Here is a 24,866-nt window from a genome sequence, read left to right on the forward strand (position 1 = left end):
GTAGAGCTGACAATGTCCCCCTTCATTTTATAGGGAAGCCCTGGAGAAATTAATTTACTTGCCAAGTTCAGACAGCTTCTTTAAAATGATCTGGGAGGATTTGACCTGGACTTACAAGGAGCCCAATGTCTTCTTTACTCATTCAGCATGCACATTCTGAGAATCCTGTACATGCTAGGCAAGCATTGTTGCAGGGAGTGGGGGCAGAAATAAAAAAAAAGGAATAGGATATAGTCCTTTTCTCATGTCTGAAGTCCAGTATGGAAAGACCTACCCAAAATAATGACCTAAGGGAGGCAGGGACAGATGCCCGAGAAGTGCTAGAAGAAAGAATCACATGATCATCACTCTAATGAAGAGAATTCTTCTCATCCTTTCATTAAAATAAGCACACTAAGCCCTGGCTGGTGTGGCTCAGTGTATTGAGTGTCATCCTGCGAACCAAAGCGTTGCTGGTTCAATTCCCAGTTAGGACACATGCCTGGGTTGCAGGCGGTTACCCAGTTGGGGGTGTGTGAGAGGCAACCACACATGGATGTTTCTCTCCTTCTCTTTCTCCCTCCCTTCCCCTCTCTCTAAAAATAAATAAGTAAAAATTTTAAAAAAGTAAAAAAATACATGAATTTATCATAATAAGAAAACATACTACATAAAAATCATGTCTGTGTCTATGTGATCCTTTCAAATCTGCAAGGTAGGGACTCTTCATATTTATTATCTCAATAACGTTCAGCATATCACATACACCCAGAATTTCAACTCTGCCCTCAGTCTAAATCTTATAATACTTAGGTCCTGGGCATATGAGAGCACAATTGTGTTTCTAAAGACCTTTTAAAATGGCTTAGCTCTATGACTACTGGATTTCTTCATACACTTCTATGTTACGAGGCTTTTCCCCACATTACTAAACCTGTGGTCTACTTCTTATATGCCTCCTAGACAAGAGCCTCCTTGTTACAGAAACCCAGAGATCATCTCTCTGGCCTGTTCAGGCCCTCAGAGCCCTACTCCAAGCCCCTGATTCATTGTTCTCAGAACTAGGCATTGCTGAAAACAAGACATCATTTTGTTTTTGAGGTCAGAGCTCAAATCTTTCTTATTGCTATGGGTGAGATGATATTCTGTTCTCCTTCCTCCATTTCAGTATAAAACATGCCTTAAAGTATGTGCTAATTAATACATCTGTTTGTCTTACAGAGCAGTTGACAAGCATCTATTTAAACTGTGATTCACATTTTTCCTTTCATCCTGTCTACAGATTTTTGTGCATGAATCAAACGAGGAGCCTGATTGCATTACTATTTTAAAGAGCCAATTTAAAAGTTCATTAAGCGACACTGGTGTGTTTTAGTGCAGGTAATGGAAAGGTTGCATGTGGCATTAATAAGCTGACAAGTACAACTGGTGGCCCAATTCATTTCTTTGCCTTTCCAAAATAGTCTTCTGGAGGAGAACTATGTGCCTCTATGGTGACAGGTGGTGGGCACTTCATCTGTGCAAGGCACAAGCAGGGCACAAAAAAGTAAGCCATATACATGTATGTGCTCAGAGAGTTCAGTGACAAAGGCTCTATGGTTACTCCTTTAGAAGAAGGACCAACTTATAAATTCACTAAGTCTGAACCACATGACTTAAAGTTAGCCAATCACCGACTTTCACCCAGGACTTGGCATCTTTAGTCAATGAGGAGCAGATGGAGGAAATAAGGCAGATGAGAGCACCTACACATGGACCAAACTGTTGTGACATATGACCCTGACTGTACAGCTGAGTATTGCCCAGGTTCATTCTTTTAGTCACTCACTTATTTTGTGATCCTCAATATCACTCCAGTATCGTACCTTTTCACATGAGATAGCCGCAGTTTGTTTCTGTTACTTGGAGCCAACAATCTTAATTAGCTCTAAGGTTCTTAATTAATTCTTTCCTTAGGAAGCTTGATACAAGTGAATGATATAGAATGACACCCTTGCCCTGGCTGGCATAGCTCAGTGGATTGAGCTCGGGCTGTGAACCAAAGTGTCACAGGTTCGATTCCCAGTCAGGACACATGCGTGGGTTGCAGGCCATGACCCCCAGCAACCGCACATTGATGTCTCTATCTATCTCTCTATCTCCCTCCCTTCCCTCTCTAAAAATAAATTAAAAAATCTTAAAAAAAAAAAAGAATGACACCCTTTATTCAGTTACGGAGAGACTGCTATCATGGCATATCTTTCCAACTAACAGCTGCACAGGAATGGGTCTGGCTGCCACATTTAAAGTAATGTGTCCAATTGCTGGAAACAAGGAGGGAGTAACCATTTGTTAGGGACAAATGTCTTGAAGGATTCTTGGACTTGGCAGGAGAATGGCCTAGAACCTCATCAACAGGTTTAATGGGAATGCTTTCCAAGTGCTAGAGACCTACGGTTTCATCCAGCTATGCCTCTCAGCTGTCTGTGACCCACTGAAGGTTCTCAGGCTGGAAAACTAAGGACTTAGGCTGAGCACCAGTGGGAAAGGCTGAGGTTAGCAGCTTTCTCTGACCTCTTTAAGACTCAGTTAAACCGAGATGGATCTAGGTTTGTTTGTGAGTGGCAGTGAGCCCCGTTCTCAGTGATGAGAGGGTAATCTCCCCAGAGCTATTTTTGTCTAATTCTAGGTGCTTTCCAGTTGTTTCTTTGCACACTTCCAGTAATGCCTTTTCGCTCTGTGAAGAACAAAATCTGATTCAGTTCCTGGGGTTCGAATCTTGAATCAGATAATCCACAAGGTAGCTAACTCATAGGGGGACTAGACTAGCCCAAGATGAACTGTGAAACAGAAAGAAGGTCCAAAAGGCACATTTTCATACCCAACTCTAAGGGACTGAAGTGTCAAGCCACTGAATTAAGTTACATGATCATGCACAGACCATCTTATTAGGTTCCTTGGCCCTCTGTCAGCCTGAGTGCCTCCTAGCCCTGAGAAACTGGAGGTCTGAAGGAGCCACGTCTTGCCCACAGTTGGGTCCATGCTAGAACGGCATCTCCTGACATCTAATATTGTGCTTTTCCCAGCTGTCTTCCACCACGTTCCCTGTCACCTCCAGTTCTACCTGGCAGGCTGCTACCTTCTCAGCACAGGCTGAGTGGGGCTCTGCTTGCACCCCCTCGGAGAGGTGTCTGCGAGGTTCCTGTGTGGAGGAAGCTCTCACTGCCATCCCTGCTTATGCCAAAAACACCCTGGGAATAAATAAATGTCTCCACTGTAACACCTTCTACTGGTACCAAATGAGCATGTGAAAAAGAAGTTTAAAATTAAAACTTAAAGGTAGAGATTCTCTGCTGTTGAAAGAAATTCCTTAACACTTATTGCTCAGGTAATACTTTCTTTGACTGATTCCATGGAAATTTTTTAGAGCTAGCAATAGGACGTTATAGAAAGCAAATAGTCAAAATCCCTTTATTTACAAGTGGGCGAACAGAGTGGAGAAGGGCACTTGGTCAGCCCCACAGGCTTTCTGCTGAATTAGAACAGTTTTCCCTTTCGTGGGGGCTTCCTGAGGTGGTGAGGGTTGGTGTGTCTGACACAGATTAAGTGGCTAAAAGATTACTAATGCGTCTTTCTTTTGAACTCCAGTAAAGGAATCAAGTTCCTCTCACCAAAGCCTTCCTATGGGGCTGCTGGGATGAAAGGTCAGGGCTTCAGAGCCAGCTTATTCCTTTTAGCATTGTCAGCTTGGACAAGTTAACCTCTCAGAGCTTCCATCTGCCTGCCTGCAAAATAGACAGAGTAAAACTCACTGTGTCTATGGTTGTTGGAAGATGAAAGGTGCTAACTTTTACAAAGCCACTAGCCCAGGGCCTGGCATATGCTTAAGAAAGGATCAGTAGAAGTTTCCTTCTTTTCCGCCCCGCCCCCCCCCCCCCCCCCACTTCTTCCTACACTGGCATTCCTGAGGAAAGTGACATAGACAAAACCCTGAGGAGGCTTTTCCTCTTGTAGGAGGCTGTCTCTCCAACACAGAAGGCATTTGGCCAGGAATATTTGAGACCCCTGCAGACGTAGTCATAAATATTTTGGGGAAAGCAGTATGCCCATCTGAAGGGCTGGGAATATCAGGTACCAGGCAAATTGGTCAGAACAAATATTGTTTATGTTCTAAAAGAGGTTCCTCAATGTTTGGGGAGAGAGATGCAATAAGCCTCTACTTTGGGGACAAGATTTCTCAGAGTCAGTAATGTGGTAATCCTCATTACTTAAGAGCAAGGAGAGGAGCTCTCATAAACTTCCTCATAGGAATGTAGATGTCAGGTTATTCAGCCTCTGAACTAGCCCTGGAGTCCCATCTGCACCCATTCGAGACACCTTAGGGTGGGGTAATGCCAATTCTATGGTAGCCACTAAGTTGTTTTTTGTTAAAGCACTTTTTAAAAATGTAAACTACAACCTACCTCTTGCTACTTTCAACTTTTAATTCTACTTCTATGCCCCTGGGGTCACAAGGCCAAGTTTGTTCCTCTTCTGTGGGTTGCTGAAGGAAGAGTGCCATCACTTTTCTAACATTAGGGAAAGGGGTATCTACAGAATGTTAAAACATAGGCTATTCCACTCTGTAAAAATTAATCATGAACTTGGTTTATGGTGACCACAACAAGTGGGCAATTATATATACTACACAGTGTATAATTTTCCTGTTTGTTGAGCTTTGAGCTCAGTAGAGTTACCAGTTCCCAAAAATCGCTGGCAAGGGTGAAAGATCTGGATTTAGAATCAGTACAGTTGTGTGAGAGGCTCGCCCAGTCTGAATGATCTCAAGCAAGTATCTGAGCTCAGGGCCTTCATCGGGGGAAGATGGAGATCACCATACAGTACAGCTGTAGAGTCTGTGGTGGAGAAGTCGGGAAATCTGAGTTCATGTGGGTTGAAGGGGGGGTGCTGCTTGTAAACTTACTTTAGTTTCTGTGTGTGAATGAGCTGTTTGAGCTATGAGAGTGGTCTTTGTAGTCACTGAACTCTTTCTTCAAATGAAATCTTAATATTTAAAAATCGATAACAGGGAATGTTGAGGTGATAGCCCCCAGGTCATTTCTAACTCTGTGATGCCAAGTTTGAAACCCCCTGACTTTATGGCCCTGGTCAGCTCTAACAACTTTTTATTCCAAATCATAAGAAATATTATAGTTGAAAGTATTTGGTAACCTATAAACTGGACTCTAAATGTAATGATGATTATGAATCCTTTTGAAAAGCCAATTCTTTGTAAATCCTGAGCATGTACTTACCCTAGCCCCCTTCCTACACACACACACACACACCACACAAAACCAAAACAAATAAGCAAACCAAAAAAACAGAGCCCCTGCAGTGAAAACTCTGTCCCTTGGAACCACCCATCACATATTTATTTTTCTCTGTAATGAGTGTGTGCTTATTCTCTTGTAATGGTCACTTTGATTTCAGACCCCTTTTAAAAGACCTAGGAGGCTTCTCAAAAGTCTAAATATCTTCACTGAACGGAAGGACAGATTTTTCTTTCAGTGATATGTGTTATTATGTATCAGTTAGTCTTTGGTGTGGAACTAACCAGTCCACAATTTAGTGGCCTAAAATAGTCATTTGTTAGCTCACAATTTCTGTGGTCAGTAATTTGGGCTGGGCTCAACTGGGTGGTCATTCTGATGAACTTGCCTTGATATACTCATGCAGCTACAGACAATTGGCAGGTCTGCCTGGAGCTGATAGGTGCTGGCTATTAGCCAAGCTGTGTGTCTCCAGCATCTAGCAGGCTAGCTCAAGGCTTTTTTCACATGCAGCTGAGTTGTAAACCCAGAAAGAGAGGGCAAGAGCTGATGCTGCACATCTTGAAGCCTAGGCTCAGAAGTTGCAAAATATTATTTCTTCTGTATTCTTTCATTGGTCAAAGTCACAAGGCTAGCCTAGATTCAAAGGGTGGATAAGCAGACTCTAACTCTATGGGAGGAAGTACAAAGGTATGTGTGCATACAGGGATAGGTAAGATTATTGTGGCCACTTTGCAAACATGCTACAGTGCTAACCAATACCAGTTTTTGCTTAAAGATATTTCATTTGGATTTCTTACTCCCTGATATTTAAACAAGGTATGGTACATGAAAAATGCAGTTTGGGAACCAAAATATATACAAGTTGCAGAGAAAGTGAAAATTAATCTAAGCCATTACTATATTACTATACAGGAATATAGTTGTCTATATTACTGTAAAGCTTAATCTCCTGCCCACAGCTTCCTCATGTCTGGCCTGTGCACTCACTTGCCTTACTCATCTGAGGCATCTGTTAGGATTCCAGTTTGTCTCATGTCACTGGGAAATCACTCGTGAAACTTCCTCTGAGACTCTCAGCCCATGACATAGTTGGGCCGTGAAGCCTTCAGAAATGCCCTGTGCTTGTTGCCAGCTGACAACAATGACATGGTCCATGAATGAACTTTGTCCCAGAGAGAAGAAAGTGGTCAATCGCTGTAAAAACATAAAAATGAAATAATGCATGCACTATTGATAGAAGGTATGATCTGTACAGACCACAGAGGGCTCTGATTTATCAAACTAAATCAATTAGTTTCCCTAAGTCCCCTGAGAAATATGGGATAGAATATGCATGTGGTTGTGCTTCACGCCAATAGGATTATGTGTTATGGTTTTATACAAGGCAGTTCCTGGGCAGAGACTACCAGAAGGGACTATAACAACTGACTCAGATGGCACATACTAAGTGCCAGGCACTCTTAGTACTTACAAAGGTTGACTCATGTAAGCTCAAAATAAACCCAGGGGACAGGTACTATTCTATGCCCGTGTATCCATTAAGTTCACATGGTTGAGTAACTTGCCAGAGGCCTAACTTGAAGGTGGCCGAGCTGGAAAGTGAACCTGGCCAGTCTGACATGGGAGCACCTGGGCCCTTAACCACTATGTTCTACTGTGTCTCAAAGGACATGTGACGTATGTATATAGTTCCTGTCCTTCACACAGATGTCCCTGGCTCCACATATGAGCCATGAGGCTTTTTAAAATTACAGATTCAATGGGTCTAGGGTAGGTATTCTTATAGTAGTATAGAATATAAAATATGAATGGGAAGAAAAAATATAATGGAAAATTTTAAAATATAATAAAAATAAAAATATAATAGATGATGTATAGAAAAAGTTCGATGCGTACTCAGAGGGAGAAAGATATTTCTGGCTGGAGAGGTAGAGATCTAGAAAGGCTTTACAGAGAAACGATTTGACCAGAACTTGGGTTGTTGAGATGCTATTTGGATATATTGAGTGATCACTTAAGATTGAAGAGCAAAATAGAAAGCCTCCCTCTCTCTCTATGCAGTCGGCCTTGAAGCCTATCGGATTCTGCTGTGGCTGGCCGCAACAAAGCAGGCCTCTCTTGATTCTCCTTTACAACACATGTGAAATTCAATTTATCGACCACTGTTATGAATACTAGGAGATAATATGTTGTGCATATATGTGGAAACCACCCGCGAATACAAAATTGAAGATAAATGTCAGTTTTTTGGGTTATGGTAGACTACATGTTACATATTATCCCCAGTTTATGAGGTATAACTGTGTACATGGTGCACATTTAGGCACCACATTAGGCAATGGTGCTTGCCTAACTTAGAACTGGTGTGCGAAAAATGTCATTGTTGATTGTCATGACGACAGGCTCCTTCAGAGGCTGCATTGCCGAGTCACGGGGCCCAGGCACTGGTAGCTAGGGGAAAGGTTAACTGGGGACAGCTTGCAGAAGGCATGCCTCCACTTGAGAAAGCGAACCCTCAGGGGGAAGCCTTTGGCTTTAGGTTCCTCTAGAAACAATAATACTTCAGCAATAATACTGCACAATAATAATAATACAATAAAACAATAAATACTAACCAATAATAAAACAATAATACTGCAGCAGAGACTAGATAATGTGAGAATTAAGAATGCATCATTGCTTTGGCTGATGTGGCTCAGTGGATTGTGCATCAGCCTACAAACCAAAGGGTTGCTGGTTCAATTCCCAGTCAGGGCACATGCCTGTGTTGTGGGCCAGGTCCCCAGTAGGGGGCACATGAGAGGCAACCACACACTGATACTTTTCTCCTTCCCTTGCTCTCTCCCTTCCCCTCTCTCTAAAAATAAAGAAAAAAATTTTTTTTTAAAATGAACACATCACATTGAGCATTGGGTAAATACTAAGCATTATTAATATTTATGATATTTTGGCATTATGATATTTTAGGGCACAGCAACTAAAGTCCCTAAGTCCCAATCATATTAGGATTATAGAAAGCTAGATTTGGAAGGGGCTTTAGAGATCTCTCAACCCAATTCATTTCTTCTGCTTTAGAGCAAACATTTTCCCTGGAGCCCAGGAAGCAAGTGGCCCACAGTAAGATAGTAAGTTATTCTAAATAAAGAAAGATACAACATGCTCTTTCGATGTTTAAAAAAAAATTCACACATGAGCATTTTTTATTTGTCAAGCCTAAAAAGCTATTGATAGTTAAACTGGGTTACTCTGTTAACCAAATTCAAGGCAATGCTAAAAAGCCGGTAAAAGATCAGAGAAGAAATGGCATGATGTTTCCACAACCTCTTGCATCTGCTTCAACTCTTGGGGCAAATTATTAATCATTTACTTAACAATCACCTATTGATGCTCACACTAATCAAGGCATTAGAATATTACTGCTACTGCTACTACTATTACTACTAACAATATAATGATAGGAGATATAAAGTGTGTTAAAAACTCAAAGGGATATCTAGAGAGTTGAAAGAGGTTTAGAATACCAATGGTTTCTCAGGGAAGTCTTGGTGGAGCAAGTATCTCCTGATCTGGTTTTGAAGGACTGTTGAGCCTATACCCACAGAGATTCCTGGTAGGCTGGGAGAGGTGGATGTTTTAGTAAGCAAAGACCTGAAGGTATAAAAGCAGGAGGTCGGTTTGTTAGAACACAGAGTGTAGGCAGGGGAACAGTAAGGGGTAATGCTGGAGAGGAAGGCATAGGGAAAATATCACATACGAATCATGATTTGCTTTCCAGTTTGAATATCTTCATGATGAGAGAAAATATTTTGTTTAAGTTTATTTTTATAAATCTATGCTTATCAGCTCATTCAAGAAAACTTAATATGAAGACTTAAAAAGGAATAAATTTTATAACGTCATGAACTGCTCTTCCAATATTGTTAACAGACATAGCTGTTTTGATCTTTTTAATTGTTCTAATCACACTTAATTAGTTATCTCAGTAATGTGAAGCCTCACGTGAGGAATCAGTCATTCAAAAGAAATTTCTCATGGTCAAGTATAGGGTCAGTCTCATAAGAGAAAAAAGCCACAGTGAAAGGAGTAAAAGGAAAACTTTGATCAAGACGCTGCAGTGCCCTCCGTGTTCTCCCAGAGGCATGGCCCACCTGATCAGTCCTGGTGACACTGACCACGCTCCCCAGGGACCTCCCGGGAGCCCGGGGCTCTGTGGACAGTTCACTGAGCAGTTTGTCAATCATTCAAGCCACCACTCCACTTTCCTTAGTTCTTACATTGATTCTGTTTTTGGTCTGTAGAGCATGTGTTAAATCAGTGTTTTTCAGATGAAAACATGCGCAGGAATTATCTGGGAATTTGGATAAAGTACGGATTCTGATTAGTAGGTCGAGGGTGGGCTGGAGATTCTACATTTGTAACAAACCACTAGTTGAAGAAGATGCTGCTGTTCCACAGAACACACTTTGAGAAGCAAGGTCTAAATATTTTCTTTTTCATACCTCAGATGTCTTCTTGTTGCTTTCACACAAGTAAAATAAATTCACTTGGTCAAAACCCTTCTCCCACATATCTATGTAAATATTGTTTTATTTACTTGTGTCATTTTTTTGTGGCTGAAAAAAACTGAGGCCAATGTGATTTTTATTCCTTACTAGGTAAACTCTTCTTTCATGTGTTGCTGTGTTTTGCTCCTGAGCTTCAAAAATTACTCCCTGATTTGTCTAAGTATGAATCTCTTGTTTCTGACTTTGCCTTAAATGCAATGGACCTTTTGGTTGAAATGCTCAGGTAAACCATTTGTAGCTCAGGAAAATTTCCTCTAATTGTGCCCTTACTCATGGTCTCTCACCAATGATCGTTTCTACCTGAGGTTCTACTTTTTCCCTAAGGATCTTCAATAATTCTCAGGTTGGATCTCTGATCCCTGTCTTATATAGATAATTTTCACTTTTTATGTTAATCTCTTTAGGCTTTTCTCTGCAATCTAGAAGAGATTAAAGTTCATCCTCTATATCATAGACTAGATTTTTTCCAAGTCACTTCTGCTTTCAGTTCTTGCCCCGCAATGTGGATATTAATTCTACTACTGCACTTTTTAAGTTTCCTAAAATATTTTTCCTCTTTTCCTATTTCCTATGTAGTTATTCTGTTGCCTTTTCATATTGGACTCTCTCTTTATGACTTATGTTCTTGGTTCAAAAGGTATTGCCCTGAAACTTTTAGAGAATGCCAGGAGCTTCTTTACCTTTTTCTTCTGTTTCCTCAGATGAATCACAGCCAGAAGGTTGTTCTTCCTTTGTCTTTCTAGGACAATGTTCTCATTTCCCTCACTTTGTGGTGTCCTGAACATTTGTCATTCCTGTTGCATCTCAGCATCTGAATCCCCTCCTTCTTCCTTCCTGTGTTTGGAGAATCTCCCATGTTATGAAGCAAAGCTTGTCTTTCATATAAAAGCTGAAAGTGACAGAGACTCAGTCTCTCATGTTCCCTTACCATTAAGACATATGACAGTAGGCTCTGTCAGTTTGACACATTTGCTCCAGGCATTGACTATACGGGTGGTTCAAGGAAGCTGAGCAGACTGGCCAGTGCTGGTTCCCAGAGGCAGCATGGTGGCAGTTCTGAAGCCAGTCCTTAGTGTTGGGGATGCTAGTGGTACAGGCCACTGCTAGCATTGGCAGTGTCACCACAAGACAGATTAGAAAGCTTTGTTCCTGGTTGTATAGTTTTGGAAACTGTTCTTTAATCTGAAAGACTTTAGAAGCTCCTCAACATCTGTTCAATAAACTTAATCTTTGGTTTACATGGTCAGAGTCTAATTTACTTTTTACAGCTAAGAAGGCTGTATGATACAACCAGTAGATTTTAAATAGCTGCCTTGTGGTCTTAATGTCTACATACCATTTTTCAAATGAGTGGTCATCTGCTATTCTTTATGGTAGACCCTTGATTCTACTCTGTCTTCCTGGGTCCTGGCCAAACCCTTTCCCAGAGGAGAGCTGGATGTCATACTTCATTTTTGGCCTAAATTTCTGGTGTCTTCAGGCTTTCATTCTGTGCAGGTCTGTTGGTTGGGGTCAGGATTTCCTAGCTCTGAGAAAGTAGAAATTGAGGTCTGATGGGAAAACTGATAGCTATGCAGTACTCTGTAAGGTACAAACCTTGCCCAGAGGCTGTTTCCTTCACATATTAAATTAGAGAATGGGATTCAGTGATTTCTAAAGGTACATACTTGTGCACATATGCAGGCTGACCCACAGGCTAAGGGGCAGGCTCGGAGGGACCAGAGACAGGAAGTGAACTTGCACACTCCCAGTTCTACTGCTTAGAGCAACCATCCTGAGCACAGTTCTGAGCAGCCATCCCTTGCTCAAAATTCCTGTATGGACTTTGGATAAAGTCATCAATGTCTAGGATAGATGGCCTATTGCTCTGCTACATCCTTATGCGTTTCCCTGTTCTTTTCTCTGAATTATGTTCCTTCCCCACTTGGTCCAAATTTTGCAAGTTCTATCGCCTCTTCCCTTATAAGCTCATCTTTTCTTATTCTTCCCACGTTCTGTTCTCAAGCCATAATGAACTATTTTTAATTCCCTGATCCTACCATGATCTCACAATTCTCAGTCTTTGCTTGTGCTGGATCCTTTTCCTGGAGCACCCCTCCTTGCTCTACATTTCTTCACCTAACTAATGTCTACTCTGCTCTCAGATCTCATCTTACCTATTGTTTCTCTTGGCAAATCTTCCTCATCCTTCTCTTCCCCAAGATTTATGTGCTCCTCCTATACTCTTTCTTGACTATAACCCCAACTAGCCTCTAACTACCCCTTTAGCTATGTCTTTTTCTCTGTTGTATCCCTAATATTTAGTCAAGTGCCTGCCTTGTAGTAGTTGCTTGAAAATATTTATCAAAGAATACAAAAATAGTTAAATGTAATTTCTCCCCAATTCTGAACATGAATAGCACCTTAAACTACAAGTTTCAACTTCGTGTATTTATAATCATATTATTTGACTTTGTTACATGACTATTTTGAGTAAATGTCATGCTCAGATGCTTCCACATTAGTAAGTACTCAAGAAATGTTTATTTGAAAATGTCCTGTGCTATACAGCAAACAGAAAAAATCAATTGTCCAAATTGGGCTACTTTTGCTAGTACAAAGTAGTACTATTAATAATTACCTTGAGACAACAGGCATAAGTTAGGATCGTCCTGGACAAGTGGAACATACAAGCACGCTATTTCTCTAACAACACCCCTCTGCCAGACCATTAATGGTTGCCTTGTAGACTTTAAGATAGGAGGTGGTGAGTCAGGGAGAGTTTCTGTCATTACACCCACTTTCTAGCAGGACACACTGAGCATGAAGGATTATCATCTCATAGTCAAACAGTAAGCAGCGAATTGGTGACAGGGACAGCAAAACTGCCCAGAAGTTGTGATCCTTGTTGTTTTTTACCCCAGTGAATGCTACTTGCCTTTTGATTAAGTGGAGCACATGGAATGAGAGACATTACCATTTAGATGATTTTTGTATTATAATAATTAGTCACTATAAAATAGAAGGCAATGAAATCAAATCTGCTTCTTCTTCCTACCCCTGCCATGGTGATCAAGCATAATCCTTTAATTGTAATCAGAGGTAGGAATAAAATGACAAAATCATGTGATTTAAAGAATTAGATTGAAAATTTAGCCATCATCCCAATGCAGCATCCACTTTTTTTTTCTTTAAAGAAAAACACTTAAAAAATTTAGACATCAGTTGAGTAACCAACTACTTAAGAGCATAATCGTCAAAGGTCCTCTTATCCACTCTCTATTTGGGCAAATAGAGCCTCAAAATATATTACATTTATGTCAGTTTGTAGTTTAGTACTTCCACTATTATCAGTATTGACAAATTAAGGGCCAAATAGACAATGAGAGAACACTGGAGGCTAAATTTGACAGCTGTGTTGGAAAGGTTGAGAGGAGATAGGAAAGGCAGTGTTAGAATTATAAACTCCAATAACAATAGTTCCATAGTGTTTACAGTTTGCAATGTGCTTCATGCTCATCATTTTATTAGGTCCATACCATAAAGATACAGAGGAATGTGGGACAGTGATTCCACATCTACTGGAAGAATGACTGAATGACTGAGGCCCTGGCAGAGGAAAGGACTCGCTCAGGATCATTCCTTTATTGGCAGAGTCAGTATGAGGCCCCAAATCTCTTGACTCTTAGCCTAAGCATCCTCCCCTGTACTTTATCTGTACATTGTATTGGGGACCTAAAGAAGTGTGACCTGTCCTACTTGGAATTTGCAAATGCCACCAAAGTCATTCTCACTGCTTTTATTTCTGCTCAGGATATACTGAAGGGTTCTGGTTCTTTCCTTGACTGTCTGTTACATCATGTGTCATAGACACAGAGAAAGCTTATAATAAACTAGCCTGCTCAAAGGAAGCTAAATATTTAGCCAGAGGCTTCTCTATGCCCTGCATGTGTCTGAGCATCAAGTTACACAGCTGCATCCACATGGGGGATCGGGAACTAAAAGGGATCAGAATTTTAGGTGAGATATTAAGGTTGTGTGGTGCTGCATAAGTCAGCTTGACAGATGAGATAATACCATGTGCCTGACATGGGGACTCTGTAAGGTTCAAATGAACTGCTGACCTGCTGTTCTCCATGTATATCTATTTTTATTCAAGGTGTGGTTGTTTTTTTTTTGTAGAATTGTTGCTAATATTGTGTGTTTGAATTGCATTTGAGTTTTCCTGGTGACCAGTGGAGCCCCATCTAATGTTAGTGTTAGTGAATAAAATTAAAGCATATAGTGACATTTTCACTTGAAATTATCTTTGAAAAATACCTAGGAAGGTGTCATGTGGGAGCCCAGCACAACCCATTTTTCCTCCAGCTTGGGACTAATTGATGTTTATTGCTTGAGCACCAGGAGAAGCAGCTATCTTTTAACTGGGGGCCATGCCAAATAAAGAAAATGGGTATCTTTAAATGACAGAATCAGTGAGGTGAGAGAGCACACTGTAGACAGTGGGCAGAGATTGGGAGACCCACCGAGGGACAGCAGGCTCACACCTGCCATGTCCTACTCATGAAGGCCCTGGCGAAGAGGAATGCTGGCAGCATTTACATGGTCACCTCTCTGTTCCCTGCGCTCATTCTGAATTTGTGAAGGTTAAATGCACAAAATGATGGCACTGCACTTTAATGAGACCTTAGTCTCAGAGGGGACAATTGGAAAGAACATTTAGGGCAATATTGTCCAGACTTGCCTACTGATTGGAGAGAGGAGTTGGGGAGAGAGAGAAGTCAAGAATGAGTTGTGATCGGGAAGCTGGAGGAAACAGGAAGGTGTGGAGAATGGAGGACTGGGGCATGTTTAATTCAGAGTCACGTTGACTGTAAGGGCTCTCACATAAAGGCTGGATAACCTACAGAGGATACTAATTTCAATCCACAACTCGAGAGCAAGAAGATTTGAAAATTGTCCATAATGGGGAGCTTCCAATTAATATTAAATTTAATCGGTCAAGTAGGAGAAACCAAGTCTCTCCAAACCAATTTGACATCTACCTTGTCCTTTCTTTGAGAATGCATTCATGTAGAATGTCTTAAGCTAACGGGGTGAGTAAAGGGCCACAGGTTAAAAATAGAGGTAAAAATCTCATTAAATATTTAAAAATATATCCTACCATAAATTGTCTAGCCCCAAAGTTGAAATAATCAAATACCCATTAACTGATGAATGGATAAACAGAAAATGGTATATCCATACAATGGAATATTATTTGGCCACAAAAAGAGTAAAATATTAATACATCCTGTAGCATGGATGAACCCTGAAGACATTATGTGAAGTGAAGGAAGCCAGATATAAAAGTTTATACATGGTAGGATTCCTTTTATATCAAATGTCCAGAATATGCAGATCATAGAGACAGAAGTTAATCAGTAGTTTCTTGGAGCTGCAGCTAGGAATGGGGAATGACTAAATGTAAAAGGACATAAAGTTTCTTTTGGGGATCATGGAATATTTCTAATATCAGAATGCTGTGATGGCTATACAATTTTATAAATTTATGAAAAATCACATAGATGTTTAAAATCAATAAATTTTATGGCATATAAATTATATTTTAATTAAATTCAAAATACATATCATGGACATTTTTTATGAGCCTAAAACTATAGTTGGAAATACAGGGTGGGGCAAAAGTAGTATTACAGTTGTCTGTATGGAAAAGAATATAATAATAAATAATAATACAAAAATAACCTCTGTGTTTCATGTGTGCACAACTGTAAACCTACATTTGCTCCACCTGTGTAAATCTAATCAATTCCTGACAGTTGGGCAGAGATGCTTTCCTTTTCCTGATGTCTGCTGTCACTCTCCAGGAGGGGATGAGGCTGTGCATTGCAGCCAGAAGTGAGGCAAAGCACTTCCTAAAGCCTATCCCGAGGCGCCGAGACCACCAAGAACCAGCAGATCTTCTTCAGCAGCCACACAACTCTGAACAGCTTCCAGAGGAGCCAGGGAGGCCACCATGACCCAGGCAGACATGGATCCCTTGCTTACCATCCTTTACCACCTGCTGCTGTTGTGTGAAGACAACTGAGTTCCAAATTTGTGTTTGCCTGTCAGGCCTCAGACTGTGTCTCCAGGCTCATCAGGGCCTGCTCCATCCATGTCAAAGGAGCCTGGCAGCTGAAGCAGTCGGTCTAGTCTAGCCTGGGGTCCCTTGGGAGGCCTCAGTCAAGCAATCTCACCAACTCTTTCCCTTGGAGTTAGTCTGATACTGTTAAAAAACAAAAATTTAAGCAAGTAAATATAAAGATCTAATTGGCTTTATTAAACAATTCATGAATCAGGCAGCATCCCATCTACTAAGCAGACGGGAGCTCCAAAGTACAATACAAAAATGGAAGGTTATTCTGGGCAGAAGGAAGGTGCGGACAAGGAGGTTAAAGGAGTGGGCTATTTCAGACAAGGCCACCTTCTCTTAAGGGAAGACAGGAGGTCCTGATAGGCAGATTACCTCACTAAAGTGGATCAGGAAATTTCAGACTGAGTGGTTTAAAATTCCACTCCTGAGAGAGACTGAAACTGAAATTAAGTTAGGAATTGAGTATCAGTGAGGCTTACCACAGGTGACTCCATTTTGGGTCTGTTGTTTCTTTTTAAGAACGTATTGTACAGTTGAACCTTAAACAACATGGGTTTGAGCTGTGTGGGTCCACTTATACAGGAATTGTTTTCAATAAGTTGGTATAGTACTGTTAAAATATTTTCTCTTCCTTATAATTTTCTTTAATAACATTTTTCCTCTAGCTTACTTTTTGTAACAATATAGTATATAATGCATACAACAAACAACCTATGTGTTAATTGACTCTTTATGTTATTGGTAATGGTTCCAGCAGGCTATTTGTAAAGTTTGTGGGCAGTCAAAAGTCATACATGGGTTTCCTACCATGCAAGAGTCAGCACCCCTAACCCCTGTGTTGTTCAAATGTCAACTGTACTATCTTTGTGTTAGCAGGTAGGATAGGCACTGGGTCTACTTTTCTCAACACTGTATTCCAAGCTTTAATACAGTTAATAGGTGCATCGTAAATACTTGTCATTAGAATAAAAATGTGCTATAAAATGGTTTCCTCTTCTGTTTGAGCTTCTCTGAAACTTTTTTCTTTTAAGATTTTACTTATTTATTTTTAGACAGAAGGGAAGGGAAGGAGGAAGAGAGGGAGAGAAACATGACTGTGTGGTTGCCTTTCACATGCACCCTACTGGGGACCTGGCCTGCAACCCAGGCATGTGATCTGACTGGGAATGGAACCAGCGATCCTTTGGTTTGCAGGCCAGCATTCAATCCACTGAGCTACACAAGCCAGGCCATGAAACTTTTCATTTCTTGTGAACCCAAGAAAGGTTAAAGCTCCGTCCATCGACATTTCTTGTACTGAAGATTGGCCCCCAGTTGGACCGGACTTCCTGAACTCTGAAAGTTCATTGGCTGTTTCGTGTTCTGGGCTTACCTGAGGTCAAAACTCAGCAGATTTGTACAGGTGGCTGAGTTGGGATAGGCCTAAATACATTCAGATAGTCAGATTCTGTGATGTGGCAAAATGCAAAGAGTGATTTACTCTAGAGCCACTGGCTGAAAACTGGGTTTGAAAACTGTGTAAAATTGTGCAGAACCCCCAAAGTATGTACAAGTCATCATCTGTTCACATTGGCTTGAGTTCTCTAAACCAATAAAGTGACACCATTTTCCCCTCAAGAAAAAAACTTAATACTCAAAAAAGGGAGAACATATTCATTTGGGAACTGTGAAGATGTATTGTCTTGTATACATTGAGATCATTCTTTTTCCCATGGTACAATGAGGTGTACAGAACAGAGAGTAAACAAACCTTTTGTAAACTGCTTATCTTTAATGAGGCATTTACTGAAAGTCTACCACTACTGTTTACCATATCAAGTTCTCATTTCTTTACAAAAGGCTGATGCTTACAAAAGGTCATGTTTGCATCACATGCTAGTATAATAGTCTTGGGAAGAGAAATAAGTTCAGCTATAGAGCTGGGTATATCAAATATTAGAACTGCCACTTGCGTTTAGTTCTTCCTGGAAAAATGACCTTGGGTATTTTTTAAAATAATTTAATTAAAGCTGAAAACAATCAGTGCTTTAACTCCATATTTACTCATAAAGCAGAATTATATCCTTAATTCCTAAAATATAAATGTGAGAAGGCCTAGAATACAGCACAATGTGGCATGCTAACATTTGGGAAGATGAAGTTGGTCAATGGGTTGAAAGTAGCACCAAATCGAAGAGCTGGAAGAATGTTGGAGAACATCAGATCTGAAAACCTAATTGTATGGATAAAGAAACTGAGACCAGAGAGGAGGTGACTTGCCATGCAGTCACACAGCAGCTTTAGGGGAAGGAAAAGATTACAAAACTTCCTCTGCTTTGCCTCCTCATACCAGTCCTGGTTCTAATTCCAAATGGTTGGGCTCCTCTGATTCTTCTTCTCTCTTCCCACTGGTCTTCTTACATCCAGGCCTCATCTCTTAAAGAAGTTATGTGATTTTATTTAAATACCCAGGCTCTATATCTTGTGCATCTTCCTCTGCCTTTAATGCAAAGAAGGAGGAGAAGTAGTGGTAGAATTGAAGAAGAAAGAGGAGGAGTAGGAGGAGGAGAAGGAAGAGGAGGAAGAAGAAGAAAAAGAAAGAGAAGGGGAAACAGTTGAATACTTACAATGACAAAGGCAAACACTCAATGTGTTTAGAACTCAGAGATGAATTAGATTCTCAGTTCAGTAGCAGAAAAAGACAAGATGGCCAATGGCACTATTTAGAGTCATATGGATTAAGGTGAGAAGAGGAACAGGAGCACTCTGTAGGGGTAATGTGTCCACTGGAGGTGGTGGTAAGGGCTAGAAGTCCCTGCAAAGGAGGCAATATTTAAGGGGAGTCTGAAGAGATTAGGTAAGAGTTGCTAGGTGGAAGGGGAAGGAAGAGAGTTCCTGGAAGAAAGAACCTGTGTAAAGGCAAATAAGCATGAACAGGTGACATGTGTTTGGGAAACCACTAGAACTTCAATTGGCTGGAGGATGAGTGCATGTGAAGGACCAGCAGAAATGTCTGAAAAGCTGTGCAAACCACAATAAAGAGTTTGGCTTGATGGGTGTGAGGCTGTGGAAAGGCAACATCAGGTTGGTGTTTATCTTCTATGCCCCTCCTGTCCTTACTATTTCTCTGGTGGCCTCTTCATAATTCTTCCTCTTGGTCGGCTGTTTGGATGTTATGAGTTCTGCACATGGGAGTATTCCAACTGAGACCAGGTGGTCACTCAGCAGTGAGAGAGCCAAGTGCCAGGCTGCCTGGGTTCAGGGGGAATGTCAGCTTACCCCTGTACTGGCTGTCTTAAGAGCAAGCTACTTAACCTGTCTGGGCTTTACTTTACTCATGGGCAAAATAGAGGAAATGATAATGCCATCCTCAGAAGGGCTTTGTGAGGGTCCAATGAAAAGTATATGAGGAATCATTAGAATATAGCTTGGCATATCATAAGCACAAAGGAAAGGCTGACATGAGAGATACAAAGGCCTCTGGGCAGGGGACCATACTGGATACAAGGAAATGGCAGGACTATAGCCAGGTCTTCCTCCAAGTTCTGGGTGCCATAACTGGACCAACTGGAATGCTTCTGTAGGCCGCCAGGGTGCAATCCTTGGATCACACCACCTCTGCCCTGCCTGAAATTCTGTGCTTCTTTTAGTCTCTAAATTTATAAATCCATATTTCTTTAGCACCGAGTCTGCAAATTTATACACCCTTCTCCTCTTTCCCAACCCCCTGCACACAGCGGGTTTTAATAAGGATGTTGAGAAAAGTGAGAATACAAAAGAAACCAGACCAGCAAATGACAATGAGGCCTTTGATTTGAGTTTGCACTGATGACAACACTGCATGCAGTTTGCCAAGCATCCAATTTACTTTACCTCTTATACTCCTGGTGAGTGCCCCATGAGTGGAAATCATCTTTTGTGATTAACTTTATATAATGCTTATGCTAACCTGAACAATTCATAAATATTTTAGGAGGAGAAACACAGTGATCTTCCCCAACACAGCCATATAACAGTTTCAACATAAATAGTAGTATTTCTGAATCCAACACAGCGCTCTTATAATACATATGATGGAGGAAATGAATGATTCTAATTATACCTTATTAAATCTTATTAATCCTCATTAGAACCCCATTATTCTTTATGAGTGGGTTAATGGGAGAAAGGAAAAGAAATGCTGGTCAACTCCTTTTATATCTGATGAGGATTGGGTGAATCCATTCTTACTTTGTGTGATATCAGGTGTTTTTTATATTAAACAGTAGCCCTCAGAATATGGGTTTGCTGAAATGTTGAAGGTAGAGTAAATGAATTGTATTGGAATAGGATCTGATCTTTTTAAAGCCCCACAACAAAAATCTCTTTTATGAGTTCATTTTTTTTCCTATTTTAAACTGTTAGTTGGAAAGAGAAAAATATTTCATTATTGCATGGAATTGGTACTCTTGATTGTATTTCTCTGCTACTTTCTTCATATTTTTCTATGTGTAAATGAGAATTTGAAAGGAAGAGGGAGTAAGCAATTTGAACACAGAAATTTAAAGACCTCATATAAGGAAGTTATTAAATAAATGTTAAGTACAATAATGTATGTTTCTACATTTATTTATTTAATTATTGGTCAAAATATCCCACCAAATCCCAGAAGAACTAGGCTTTGGAAGTTTCACGAATAGGCAACTCACAGTGTACTCTCAACATTCATGAATGGGAATTACCATTTTTTTGCCATGTATTACGCACTTTTTTTGCCCAAATGTTTTGAGTGTAAAGTGAGGATGCACATTATACATGGGTAGTAGTAATTCTGTATCTATACAAATGTTTTTAATTCTTTTACTTAAGGTTATGTGTTAGAAGTGTAACTCTAGAAAGCAATAAGGATCTCAGTATACAAAATAATACCCTGGAATATGATAATCGGTTTTATATATAAATAAAAATTGAATTAAGAATTAAAAAATGTTGTTTTCCTGATAGTTTGGGCCAAAAATGTGGGTGTGCATTATACATAGCAAAATACCATGAGTCCTGTTGGAGGTCAGGGCTTCCTGGTTGGGTGGAAACTTCATGGGATTAGTCAGGTGACTTGGGTGTGTTGGAAGTGAGTTCACATGCTTTTGTGTTGGGCGAGTCACTTTGCCTTTTTTCTCAAATGCGAATTCTCAGATGCAAAAGAGGGACTATATTTTGTCCAGTCTAACACTGAGGAAGGGCTTTGATGATGTGCTGAAGTGAGGGATTATTATTGTAGGTATCAGTGGAATAGAAACATGAAGAAACAAAGTCCCCACCCCTGGAACGCCTTCCAGGCAATGGCTGCTGCACATTATATTGCCTCGACATAGTAAACAGTGATGGTTTTCATGGTTGCTCACATTTACAAATGGCAGAGGAAAAAAATCCAACTCTAACTTTCCAAGAATGGGCTTGCCTTTATTCAAACCAGTTCACCCAGTTTGCTGATTTCTTTTTGCAAATATAAGCACAGTGTAAGGTTTCTGGGCTTCAGGACCCTGCTGTGAAATAAACGTTAAATTCCAGGGGTTCCTTTATTTGGGGACAGGTTAGAGGAAGTAACCCTCAAGCAATCGAGGAGTCTGCTTGCTATTCAGGGTTATCAGTCAGACCTTCCAGGAACTGACTCTCTTCACTGGGTGGTCTTTGTGGCCTTGGCCCGCTGACATCTAACCTGGTTCACTGCCCTGGAAGGAGGGAGACAGGGCCCTTACTGGCCAGGGGAACTCGGATTGGGAATCTGAGCACCCAGGTCCAATGCCCGGATTGTGTCGTGTGCGACCCTGTACAAGTCAACTCTCTTCCGAGACCTTCACTTTTCTGCTATGTGAAGTGGGCGGATGGGAAGTTGGTCTTTGCCAGCTCCGACATCCAGTACGTTTTGTGTCCTCTTGGGAATACAGAGAGAGGCTCAGGAGCGAGTTGTTTTCAGGACAGTATTTCTGGAGCTCAGATATAGAGGACTAACTTGGCGCCTTTAAGAGCAGATGCAGGTTCTCCCATTTCTTAAACAGCTCCTGGACTCAACCGCTTCCTCCTCCTACGCCTCCTTCCTCTTCCTCCAGGGCAGGCAAAACCTCCACACCTCCTTCTTTCTCTTCCTCCTTTGAAAGCTCCTTGCATCCCTGCGTCCCCTTCTCTTCTCCCCAGGAAATAAAATGTCCGCTGTGCGCCCACCTTTTGGCAAAGCCACTGCCCGCGGCAGGCGCCCCCTCCCCCACCAGGCGAGCACTGCGCGGCGGCTCCACGGGCACCCGCCTTCCCATACCTTACATGGACAAATGCGTGCAGGCAAAGTCAGGAATTCAGGCCCCTGACGTCAGCCTCCAGCTCTCAGGGCACCGCACGGGAGACCAAGGGGAGGGGGTGGGGACGGTGGGGAGGAAGGAGGGGGAAAGGCACCAACCAGCTGCCGCTCCAGCCTTGCCGAAGTTTCACTTTTTGTCTGTGGGTTCGCTCCCGGGCCCCTCGCGAGCTTTCCCGGGATAAGTAGCTTTAGCGAGCAGGGGGACAGCCGGGTGCTGCAAGGTAAGGGCTGGTTGCACGCCCGGGGCACGGGGCACAGTGCGGGGCGCGGGGCCGGGCCTGTCCAGGGCTGGGGACAATGGGAGGGGGAGTGCCCGGGTACCTCCTCCTACGCTTTTGCCTCCGCCTCCAGCCGCTGCCGCTGCCGCCGCTGCCCCGGCTGCCTCCTCCCAGAGGTATTGTTGCAAATCCTCCTTCCTTCCCCCCACCCTCCGCCCGCGGGTGCTTCGGTAACCCCCAGCCTCCCCGGCGCGAGCGCCTCTGGGGTTGCAGGAGCGCGAGCGCAGGGTGTGGAGTGCGCGCTCTGCCCGGGCCGAACGGCCCGCGGTGCGGAAGTGCCGGCCGCGGCGCAATCACAGGGTGCACGCCTTGGAAGGGAGACCCCGAGTTTTTCGGGAAGCCCAGACCGAGGGCTGGGCGGGGTTGGAGCCCTTCTCTGCGTGCCCCCTAACTGGGCTTTTCTGGGTCCCTCAGGGGGCGGGGCCACGCCCAGCTGCCTAGAGCTTTCGCGGAATCCTAGTTGTCACTGTGGAAGGGGCCTAGGAACCCAGTCATCCAAAACCCCCATTTTACAGTTGGGACAACTGAGGTCCAGAGAGAAGGAAGGCTTCCCTGGAAGTCAGTCTAGCTGCAATTAAAATAAATGGCTCCCGATTTCTAATTTCCTTTCTCCAAGTATTTCTCCAGCTCCCACTGTGTGCCAGGCCCTGTGCTGGGTTGTTGGTTCAGACAGGCAGGTAAGGCCTAGTTCCTGCCCTCAGGGAGCGCTCAGACCACCGAGGAGCCAAACCTGACCCAAGATAGAAAGTGCTGGGTGCTGAGGAAAAGGAATGGATAACGTTTTAATGGGATCAGGAAAAGGAGTTTGATTTCCTGGTCTCAGGACAGGACACAGAGATGGGGGCAGGGTCCGCACTTGATCAGGGCCTTTTGAAGGATGGGAGTTTTCTAAAGCCAGCCAGGGACATTGAGGGAAGCCATCTGTGCGGGGGTGAGAGCGGTTGGGGTGGGGTGGAGCTATAGACCAGAGAATACTAAATAAAATGTGGAGACTGGAGATGAAACTAAGTGTTCCTGTGTTGGGAGCATGGGGTTGGAGGGAGGGCGTATATGAGATGAGATAATCAGTGGAATGTCCCTAGGTACACAGACAGAGCAGTGTCTTTGCAACTTTTTGGTGCTAGGGGGACCAGAAAGATCTTTCTGGCTTCCCTGCCCTTCCCAGGGATCCACTCAGCCCTCAACACACAATGCAAGAATTAAGGGTCATCTCTGAGTTACTTTCCTAATATTGGACTTATTTTTTCCCCTAATTAGTTTTCTCTTTCCACCTCCACCCACTTTTCTAAATCGCCTGCCTCCCAATAAAACTTATTCTCACTAAGGTGTTAGTGACTTAATGGCTTACCTTTCCCGGATCTTGTGCTTTTTAACAAAACCTTTAAGTGGGAGGAAGGGAAGCAACTAACTACCCCCGCCCTCCCCCCCCAATCCTTGCACTCCCTCACTCTAACGTACAGGGAAACAAAAACAAAGGCCAGAGAAGGTGGGTGCTACAGTGAATACTGGTGGATGGTAGGGGGCCAGAATTTCCAATAGGGTTCACTCTACCCCTTGACCAGCATTTCTTCTCCAGCATTCTTGCCAGCATTGGGGACTATTAAAAGGATGAGTGTGTGTCTTGCATTTAATCTTTGCAAAACAGTCCCTCAACTCCAACCCCAGGCCTTTACCTTCTGGAATGTAGACTCTAGATGGGAGATAAGTAGTTGGGACTAGCTGTCTGTGGTCTTCCAGACCTGGGACCTTTGGGTCAGGCAGTTCCCCAGGGTCATGCTCCCTGTAAGCACCTGGCTAGCCTAGAGCTGGCTTCAGGGATGGGCCAAGGCAGGAGAAGCTGAGCTGGTTAATGTGGCTAGGACTGATAAGAGACCCCTGAGGTGGCATTCTGGTGGAGAGGTCATTGGTCTGGGAGAGGGAGACAGTTTCAGCCAATGGTTGGTGGGAAAAGAGGCTTGATTATGAAGAGTCTTAAAAATGCCAGGCTTGGGAGTTTGTGTATGACTTAAAGTCTTCATCTGAGTGTGTGGGGCAGACTGGGGCATGATTGAGAGGGGAAGCCTTCTGCTCATTTCTAGTGAGAGAGGCAATAATTTGGTGTATAAATAATATCATTGGGTGTTCACTCATTTACTTGACATGTATGACTACCTATTATGCGCCATTGGCAAATACGAAGATTTTACAGTATGCTCCTATATTTTGGAGACAAATAAGTTCATTTCATCAGTTCTAAGACACACTGTTTCAGATTTAATATCACTGAAATTGGGCTGTCTTATAATCACAGATGTGTCATAGTTGAGCAATTTTTCATTCTAAGTT

The 24,866-nt window shown here is 42.3% G+C and overlaps 1 protein-coding gene across 4 annotated transcripts in view; it reads left to right on the forward strand.

Moving 5' to 3' along the window:
• The first annotated feature begins 22,353 nt into the window (after nt 1-22,353).
• The window catches only part of LOC123826937 (LIM domain containing preferred translocation partner in lipoma), a 634,789-nt gene continuing 632,276 nt past the window's right edge, over nt 22,354-24,866 (forward strand). For 3 of the 4 annotated variants that reach the window (XM_045851156.1, XM_045851152.1, XM_045851157.1), the window contains exon 1: nt 22,354-22,484. The gene's annotated coding sequence lies outside the window, so the exon portion shown is untranslated. Of the gene's footprint in view, nt 22,485-22,538; nt 22,658-24,866 lie in introns of those variants that run through there. The other variant, XM_045851154.1, reaches the window with a different exon arrangement.

The sequence above is a fragment of the Phyllostomus hastatus genome, unplaced genomic scaffold (assembly GCF_019186645.2).
Source record: "Phyllostomus hastatus isolate PE091 unplaced genomic scaffold, TTU_PhHast_1.1 phas_contig_86, whole genome shotgun sequence".
In the NCBI taxonomy this organism is placed as follows: Eukaryota; Metazoa; Chordata; class Mammalia; order Chiroptera; family Phyllostomidae; genus Phyllostomus; species Phyllostomus hastatus.